General features: G+C 39.1%; 1 protein-coding gene across 1 annotated transcript in view; it reads left to right on the forward strand.

Annotated features, from left to right (window-relative positions):
* CAMK4 (calcium/calmodulin-dependent protein kinase IV) overlaps positions 1-10466 on the forward strand; it is a gene marked incomplete at its 5' end in the record, with an annotated part of 111221 nt that overhangs the window by 45199 nt on the left and 55556 nt on the right. The gene's annotated exons all lie outside the window — the stretch shown is intronic.

The following is a 10466-nucleotide window of genomic DNA, read 5'->3' on the forward strand; positions in this document are numbered from 1 at the left end:
AGGAAGCTAGTCATGTTTGTTGAGATACTGGAAACCTTTTCCAACCAGTTTCCTTAAAAAAATATTACAATGATGAAGTCTTCTCTGTCTTCTCTCACAAAATCTATGCTATTTCACAGAAATCAACAAGTGAGTCTGGAAGTTCCCTATGTGTGGGAATAGCTTTTTCTGCCTATGTTATTGTAGTATGATTACAGTGAACACATATATTGAGCCACATTGTAGTAATCTAGGATAACTTGTGTAATTATTGTTACCACTAACTGCATATAAAATATGTCATGTGTGTAGTGAAAGCATAGTTTGAAGTACAAGCTTGGAGCTCATTAAGTTCCTGAATAGTGTTACCAATGTTATCAAGAGTTGATTATTTGAACATTTATATAATGATGATGCCTTTGAACAAACAGCTAATGTATCTTTCTTCAGGTTTGAATGGTTGGGATTTCCCCTTCAGATTTTTGTTTTTCCTAGAGCTGCACACAATATCTATCTCTGGTATCTCGTAAGTAGTAAGTAATGAGCATGCCATCCATTTTCCCCTTCTGCCATCTGTGGCTTATTAAAACACACTAGCTTGACACTAGCTGAGTATTGTTGAATGCCTTGTAAATTTTCCTTAAAGATTACTTCCTGTGTGCCCGGTTTTCTTAATAGTAAAAATTTACTGAGTAAGCTGAGTCAACTCTGAGCAAGTAATCTCCAGAGCTGGTGTGGGCATGGTTTGCTTTTCCCACAGGACAGTATCATGCCAAAATGTGGGTGGGAGTTTGAGCCTCAGCGATCCTCTCTTGGTCAGATCATCAGTGTGTCTGGGTGATGCACTCTGGTAGCATGATTTGCTGTCTGATCCTGAGGGTAGCCTAGTGTGGCAGTCTGTGGCTCTATTTTAAATACTGGGTAAATACAAGTGAAAGGTAGTACTGTAATATGGCGGATAATTCTGTTTTACATGCAAGAGAAATAATGAAAATTATTATAAATGGTATTCTGAACAAACTCTTTTATGCAGAAAGTGCATCTTTTGTGATACTTTAATATTGTAATATAAGGAAATCACCAAAGGCTGAGGAATCAATCATGAGGTGTTTTAAGAATGTAAGATGTTGTCTGCTATGAAAAGGGATATTCCCTATCAGAAATTAATGTATGTTTATTAGAAGGCAATAGGCTGCAGTAAATGTCCAAGAAATCAACCAGACACATATAAATTATTATAACGGCAAAAGCATCACTAAACAAAGCAAAGCAAAGTTTTCTTTAGATTGTGTTTTTGGGGGGTAATTCAGTATTTGAAAGTGAAAATGAAATAAGTTTTTTTAAAAATGCACTTTCACTGGGAATGTTGCACTCATTCAAAAAAATTCCTGCTTTCTAAATAGTACTCTTTTTTTTCTCTCCTGTGGCCCACACTAGCATTTTTCTTCCTGTTAGTCTGGTCATTTAATGTAGCGTTCTGTTAAGTGTAGGATGAAAGAAGCTCTGGCTAAAAATTGTGCATCTGGATTTTGATGCTCTAACTCCAGTCCTTTTGTGTTGGTGCGATGTTTACATTTCCATGCTGCAGTGATGAATGGATTCAGCTCCTTGTACTGTTTGAGGTCATGGTTGTGTTCACTGTTCTTGATTGTACCTCTGTGAAGTGGATTAATTTGAATACATGGGCAGCAAACCGCTGAGTGGAAACTCAGTGACTCAGCAGTGTATTCCCCAGCAAGGGCAATATGGTTTCAGACCAGTTCAGCAAGGGAATAATGTCTGACGCAGTACAGGTAATATGATTAATTTTCTCTCATGTGGCTGGCAAAAGGGATATTTGTAAATGTACTTCGATTTTCCTGCTGGTAACAGACTAGAAATACCCTAATTCCATCTGTGCTCCTTCTTTCCCTTCTTTTGAGAAGAGAGGAAGGATTTGCAATAAATAACAAGAATACTGTTGGAAATTGTGACATTATGAAGCATTTTCTGACTGTAGCTTAATAATACTTACCCTGTGCACTTACCTCTTTGAGAGCAATCGAGTAACCAAATCTAAGGGTTGTTTCATGACCCAAATGAATCAGCTGGAGAAGTCGGGGTCTTTTGAGTCAGGATGACCTTTTTTGCATCTTTCCCTCTTTTTCTCTACAGAGTTTCACCATCTGGTCAGGTTACCTCAGCATCCCTGCAGCAGCAGTGGCAGCATTTGATTTCTCAGCCCATAGGCAAGCCCACCCTGCTGAAAGATTAGTGGATGGACTGCATCAGAAATTAATGATTTTTGCCGGAGGTGCTATGTTTGTATCTATAAACACTTAGGGTTTACTTTTCAAAAAGGCCTATACACCACTACTTAAGAAGTCAGCCTAACCTGACATCCCCAAAGAACTCAGACCAAAGAATAATGCAGTACTTGGAGTACAGTTTATCAGATTATCATGCCTCTGGTACAGGCAGGCAAAAAAAAAAAAAAAAAATTAACAAGAAGAAGTTTTGCCTCAGGCAATAATTCAGGAAATGTACTTAAATTTCTATTACTGTAGCTCATCACCACAAGTCAACCCACACAGTAAACTTAAGTCTTACTGGAGCTATTTGTGAGGTCTGTGATGAGAAGGGTTTTTTTTTCCCTTTGATAAAAGCTAAGATGTATCTGAACTATGTCTCATCTCCTTTTTATTTAATGTCATTTCCTTCTTCTGTTTTTTGTTTTTAAGGTCTTAATAGTCCCATTTTAGAAGAGCCATGCCACTAAAGGAAAGTGTCTTTTGCTTTTTACTTTTGGAGGAACAAAGGCACTAGTTTTTCAAGTTTGTCACTCATTCAATGTTTAAAAGTATTATTTTCCTGACTGAATTCCCAAATTTGCCATTGCCAATAGGTTGATTGGTAAGCAGGGAAGAAAAAGCAAAAGTATTTTCACAGATTGAAGATGGAGGCATAAGGAAAGAATCTCTGAATGAAATCCTGGATAAGCTTTTCTAGCATTATAATGAGTATCAAAAAATTATGTTTTTTTTTCCCCAGATGTATCAAATAATTTAAAATTATATTATACTTTGCCTTCTTTTTGAAGCCAAAGCTTTAGAGAGCAGGATGTTACTAAAATTCTGTATAAAACTGGCATTTCCTAAAACCTTGTTATATGTCTTTTGCAAGACAAAACTGTTATTAAATAGATACTTGCACTGCATGTGAAAATACTGTAAATCCATAATTAAGCAATCTGGATGAATGGTCTGTTGATCACAGTGAGTACTGTACATAATCTGTTTAATCTTCAAAAAAGAATTGTTGTTCCATTTTGGAAGAGTTTTTGTAGACTCATAGAATGGTTAAGGTTTGACAGATCCTTAAAGATCATCAGGTTCCAACCTCCCTGTTACAAGCTGGGACACCTCACACTGGAGCAGCTTGGTGGGCACCTGGCAGCTTTTCAAGGTCATCTCACCACAGTCTTGCATGGCATTCCTCTAGCTCTGAGAAGGAGTTTGTGGTGACTCCAGCCTCCTGTCCACTTTGTCTCTTTGGGAGGGTGGGAGGTGGCACCAGGGTGGGTGGTGGGGAGTGCTCCAGAGCAGCTGCCCTCCTCATGATAGAGATAGCTCATGACTGATACCATACTGCTTCTGTGTGCATGTGGAAGAAATCCCCCATTTAGGGAAGGACTAGACTTACTTCCCAGCAACCAGAACCAAGGTCTGTCCAGCTGGAAAGATCAGGCTTTATATTTTGGAAGATCAGACCTGACTTGATGCCTCCCTCCTGCAGCAGTAAGTTGGCATTTGGTCATCAGACCTAGCAGGACTGCAAAACTTATCTCTGTGATGGAAATAACCCCCCACTGACACAAAGTGCAGCAGAGTATATTGCTGCAATGCTGTCTTCATTTTCTCAGGAAATCTGTTTTTCTATTTTATGTATAGTATCAGTGTGCTCCCTGCTGCGGCTTCCTCTTCCTACTATAGCTTTTTATAAAATTACAATGAAATGTAAGGCTGCAGGTTATTGTTATTATGATGGCAAATTAGATTTTCTGACAGTTACAAAAATATTAGAAATGACAGTTTAGAAGTGCTCCTTACTATGGAAAGGAAGTTATTTCAGTTTATCTTTTTACTTCAAAACACAATATCGTTAATGGAGAATATATTTAAATATGACCAAAATTCACAGAACATCATAAGAAGTGTTCATTTTGGAAAGATTGGAGAAATATAATACACTCATCTGAACTCTTTCCCTTGCCTGGCTTTCAGTTTTACATTTTTTACATGATTAAAAATGGCTGTTGCACCTGGTATAAATTAGAAAACATACAAAGCAGTTAGAAGAAAGCTGAAAACCTTTCAAATCTGCCATATATTACATTTTTTTATTGTTGTCTTGTGGCAAGAGGTCCTGGGTTGGCACCCAGCAATGTGTCATTGAAGAGGCAGGCTATTATGCAATGTCCCAGGAAGGAAGGTTTAGCAGCTCACTTTCCAAAGTTTTACTGCTCAGCATTCTTTCTTCTCTAGTGCATTCCTCATTACGATAAAATAATGTTTATTCTTTATTGGTATTTCTGAAGAAGATCAAGGGAGGAGAAAAGTGCTGCTTATGAGATAATGGTTTAAACAGTGCTTAAAGTAATGCACGTGCATTTCTAGGGGAGCTATGCTCACTGAATTGTTTCAGTTGTTTCAGTTTGTGTGCTTCTTAGGGAGGGTAGTAGCTGCATGGCACGTCACATAGGCAGAAAGTGCTTGCACAGGTAGTCTAAGCACCTGACTTTGAAAATTTGGCCTAGGGTTTCTGAAGTTCAATACCAGGAACAAAAATCTGCAGCCAGCTGGAAGCAGTGAGAGGTTACTGGATCCACTCCTCTTTCTTCCAATTTCAGTGAACTGCCTAAGTGTGAGTAGATGAGTCCTCTCCTGTCCCCCAGAAAAGAAGAGCAGCCTCAAAGGAAACTCCACTCTAAAGAGAATATTCACTTTCTGGATCTATTGGTCTGCAAGAGCTTCAAGTTGAAAAATCAGCCTGACACTATTACATAATCATAGTCAGGCACTGTTCACTTGCAAGTTTTTTTTAGACTTGGGAGGAAAGAAATCAATTTTCCTATTGCAAACTACCCAGCTGTTTTAGAAATGCTGTTGTTCTTAATGTGCGGTCTATCCCAAAATTTTTAAGGGGCTAAAAGAAGAATAAGAAAGTGTGCACAAATTTTCTATACATTTTTGTTCCATAGTGCTGTATGAAGTGCTCTGATCTTCACCTCATATGTGCTTTTCAGCAGCTTCACTTGAAGCATTATTCAGGAACCAGCTTTCTGAAAGTTGAGTCACACTAGCTCAAACCAAAGCAATGTACACACAGTAAAGCAGTAACCTCTGGAATTCAATGTAATTCAAATTTTGCTTCTTTATTTTCAAACTGAAGTCTGAGATAATGATTCTTGCTCGTTTAGTAAGTTTGGATCAGCTGTATTCTTCCATTCAACAAAAGGCAGGGAAGCCAGATTCATCAAAATGTTGTAAGATGTGCAGTGCTGGTGATCTGTTTCTGATCCTCGATGTTTACCCACCAGCTAAAAAGAGACCTAAGAAGTAGTATTCGAGGTGGAAAAAATAATCACAGAATCATAAAATATGCTTAGTTGGAATGGACCCATCAGGAGCATCAAGTTCAACTCCTGTCCCTCTGTAGGGCACCCCAAGAATCACACCATGTGCCTGAGAGGCATCATCCAAGCACTTCTTGAATTCAGGTAGTTTTGGTGCTGTGACCACTTCCCTGGGGAGTTTGTTCCAGTGCACCTCTTGATATCTAACCTAAACCTCCCCTGATTCAGCTTCCTGCCATTTCCCCAGGTCCTGTCATTGCTCACAGGGGCAGAGTAGAGTGGTACAATCACCTCCCTTGACCAGCTGGCAATGCTCTGCTTGATGCACCCCAGGACATGGTTGGCCCTCTGTCAAGACCCAAGTAGGGCAACCCAGGGAGATTCAGATTGGACCCCTTTGCTTTCTAAACTTCTCAGAGAGGAGCTTAGGTGCAGCTGGATCCAGCCTTTGTTTCAGACATGGCCCTTCCAGGGAAAATGTAAGGGTCCAAGGAGGTGCTTGACCTTCCAATACTGCTTGATCAGATTACAAGAGGGGTTTTTACACCAATTCCAGCAAGTATAGGTCCTGAGGGCTGGTCCTTCACACCCTCCTGGCAGCCAGGGCACACTGCTGGCTCATACTCAGTTTGCCATCAACCAGGACCCCCAGGTCCCTCTCTGCCACGCTGCTCTCCAGCCACTCGTTCCCTGGTCTGTACTTACCACCAGGGTTGCCTCGTCTCAGGTGCAGAATCCAGCACTTGTCCTTGTTAAACTTCATGTGGTTGGTGACTGCCCATCTCTCTAACATGTCAGGGTCTCCCTGCAAGGCCTGCCTGCCCTTGAGGGGATTGACAGCTCCTCCCAATTTTGAATCCTCAGCTAACTAGCTTAGAATTCCTTCCAGCCTTGCATCCAAGTCATTGATAAAGATACTGCAGAGGACTGGGCCTAGGATGGAGTCCTGCGGGACTGTTGACATGAATATTATAGAATGCAGCTAATTTAATACCTAGCTGAATACCTACTGTTTTAAAAGACAATGCAAGGTGTAATTAAGTTTTTAGACTTCTTGTGGAATACAGGTTGTCTTCTATACATTTCCTGCAGTGTTTCATGTAGGAGCCCCTCTGGAAGCTAGTGAGAAATACGCTGCTGCAGTCCCAAGCAGGAATTAGCAGCTACTGGTCCTGTCACCACAGCACCATGTTTTAGTTAGTGTTTCACCAGCCAGCACAGCCCATATCTAAAGCATTACAGTTCTACAAATTGTTATTTGTGGAAGTTACAAGTTCAATAATATTGGCAAGCTCTAGTTTGATTACCACATATTTTAAAATGTAGCTGACAGTATATAACTGTCTTTAGCTGGGATTGTGCTTATGTGAGGCTCCTTTTGTTTGCCTGCGGAATGCAGTGAAAGCTGAATATCAAAAATATCTAGTTGGTCTATTGCGTTGCCTTTGCAGGCAACAGGAATCAATTGCTAAAAAGTCTTTTTACCTAAGTTATTAAAAAATGAACGCAGCAGCTAAAAGTCACATAACCAAAATCAGAAAATGTATGTTTTTCTTGCCAAAATCAAATCAGACAGAACTCTGGAGTGCAGTGGAATTAGGTTTCCTTTCCAGAACTGTGTTTGTTGTTTTTTTTTAATCACAAGCTTTGCTTTCTCCAAAGGTAAGTTGTATTCCTTACACAATGGGAGTTCAAGCTTTTTTTGCTCCTGTACATTATGTCCATTTTGTGAAATTTTCCATTCTCTTTGCAAGTTGTGAAATAATTGAGGGGGAAGGGATGGCTGCAGTTACAATCGCCTGCAAGTCCTGTATATGTAGGTAATGATGTTTAGGAGAAGCTTTTAGATCAGATTTCAATATGTTAAGAATTGCATGCAAGTTCACTGTAGAAAGTAAGGGTTTTTTTTGATACACTTTCATGTGAAATGTAACTTGTAAGAATTTCCAGCTTGACATGTAGGTGCTTTTTAAATGAACACCATAGCAGCAATGCCATAGAATAGGGATTTTTAATATGTAGTTTTCATTTGTATTTACATCAGTAGCTTTGTCAATGATGTTTTTGTTCTGTCCAGTTTTAACTTCAAACAGGGCTTTTAATTTAGAAGTCTAGGAACAGTAATTTCATTCCTGTAAATCAATTTTGACCTTCCAGTGTGTATATAAGAAAGAGTGAATTAGTATTTCTTTACTTTATGCTTCTGTAAACTGTACAAAAAACCTCCTGTATTCTTTGTGGAAACCAGTATCAGACTTCAATCAGTTAGTGCAGTTTGGCAGCACAGATTTCCATGGCTCCATATAGGTACAGTTTCCTTGGGACTTATTAATTCTGTCACCTGATTTGTTCCAACAAACTAGATTATATAATTGTTCTTTGACTGCATGAAGCACAAACTGATTTATTTTTAAAAAATAAATTCAGAACTTGTAATTTAACCCAAATGAAATTTACAGGAGATTACATTAAGGGCTGTATTTGTACTGAGTTGATTCAAAATGTAGTTTAAAACCCTGGATAAATGAGTGTGGTGTGGAGATGCTGACCTACTTTTGAAAGAACCAATTTTCCTACTTCCAGTGAAAATACCACCAGTGACTGTTGGCTTATTTTATTATAAAACCTGCAGCTTTAGGAAGTCACCTTTTCTATCTACCTGTGACTAAATAGGTGTCTGACTGTGTTTCATTTTGGTTCCTGTTTCAGAGGCAGAATCTTTTTGTGAGTGTGGGGGACGAAAGGCTTTTTCCAGCATGGCCCAAATTCCATGTCCTTTCTTTAGCTTTTCTTTCTGCCAGTCTCTACAGCAGGTCCAGCCTGATCCTGCAAGTTCCATTTTCTCTTTTATGTGCAAATTCTGCCGATCACGTCCACCTCCTTAACACCAGTCTTGGGCGTCTCTGCCTCCATTCCATCTGTGTTGACACCACTCTTTTTGACTGCATGTACTTGAAGTGTGACCATGCCTTTCCTCAGCTTCTCCGTCTGGACTTTTTAAAGAGGCAGAGAGCACTGTGTTGCTACCACCCAGTCTTTAAAACAGTGTCCCAAAATAATTGTGAATTCAATGACACCTGGTAATAAGAAAAATAACCCAGTATACTCAACAAATTATGTGTATACAAACAATGTGTATTAGAGAGGCAAAAAGTTCTACCTGTACATATAAAATATTTTTAAAACATTTTTCAAATTGGTGTTGAAAACAACTCTCATGCAGAGACCAGTAATTTAATTTTAGTTGTATTTCACATATTAGGTGGTACTTATAATATGTTAGGGTTTTTTGTGCAATCATTGGACAAATGGCTGAGTGGGTTTGTCATGTTGCTGAAGGATTTGTACTGCAGGAAAACTAGTTCTCTGCTGACAGTGAGTTGCGTGTGAAGCAGCTGTGATACATTGATGGGACATCATGAGGTTTCTCATGAGCTGTCGTTGTCTTTGTTGTAGGTGACATCACCTAGAAGTGAGTGATTATTGTAATTATGACCAAATAGTTAAGATGTGGACATGATTTTTAGGTTTTTCAAAACTAGATACAGAAACATACTTGTGCAGTAAACAAATAGCATACATAATATAGTAATTTGGTTTTGTTCTTTAGCATGTTCATTCTTAGTTACATGTGGCCTCTCTAAAGTCAATCTTTAACAGTCATTAAGCAGCTTTCCAGACAGAAACACATGTAAAAGAGAATGACAGTGTTTTCAACAATGTAAGAATTCTAGTTTTTGCTATTCTCTAACTTGGCCAACTCTGTTTCCAAGAATATCCTTTTTTTTTTTTGGTGTTGTTCCAGCCAACTTAAAATAATTCACATTTTTTGAGTTCAGGCTTCTTCTAGGTAGGAATGCCAAAAAGTAACAGCTGGATGCTCCTCTTAAGCCTAATTTTCTTCTGAAGTAAATAAGTGAACACTTACAGACACAAATGCATATAATAAAATGTTTCATAAAATATAAATATATAAAATGTAATTTAAGTGTGTATTCAAAGATAGGTAGATATATGCGTGTGTGTATGTGTATGTATTCACCAATTACAAAGAGGGAGGAGCTGGAAGGATCAATTCTAAGTATATCAACAGTATATAGTGAGCAATCTTGTTGTTGAACTCATCTGGAGTATGGGAGACTGAATTTCTGGTTTCTAGTCTGAAATGGGAATGGGCTGCTTGTCAATCGCACTCTGCAGTGTACTTCTGCAAGTGATTTTTAGCTGCTTGGGCTGAGGGTACATGCCCTGGTATCTTCTGCTTATGAAATAAGTGCCTTAACCATTGAATATGTGATCCCTTTTATAGCCCTATTAATATTTATCATTCAGTTGAAGTGCAACACCACCTGGAGAGAATGGGATGCTGAAATGCTCGCAGTCTCTCAATCTGTCCATACATTTCATGCCTATAGAAAGTGGCATGTAACCAAAATACTTTCTGTTTGCTGCATGTTTTGTGTTTTCTGACCAACAATGAAATGTTGAGTTGATTAAAATTCCAGACCAGGTTCTGAGAGCTCTGATGATGGCAGTCAAGGTTTGATGTTGAAAAACTTAAAACAAGGGCAAGAGGTTACAATTAGCAGCTCTCTAGGGTTTTCAGCTGCACCTGAGAGTTTCACAGCTGAAGCCTCCCACTGCTCTTTCATGATGAAAGCTTGAATCACTCCAATTATATTGGTGACCTTCAAAGACCTACAGGCTCAGGAAAGCTTTGTGTGCTCATTCAGCAATAGGCTTGCTGAGCTCCAGCAGGAAGCCAAAATAAGCAAAGCGAAATGCTGTGATTTGCACAGGGCAGTTCTGGTTACATATGTACATTGAGATCCATAGGCTGCTTCCCACCTCCCCATACCACCACCACCCCCCC

Source organism: Chaetura pelagica, unplaced genomic scaffold, assembly GCF_000747805.2.
Source record: "Chaetura pelagica isolate M959 unplaced genomic scaffold, ChaPel_1.0 scaffold40, whole genome shotgun sequence".
NCBI lineage: Eukaryota > Metazoa > Chordata > Aves > Apodiformes > Apodidae > Chaetura > Chaetura pelagica.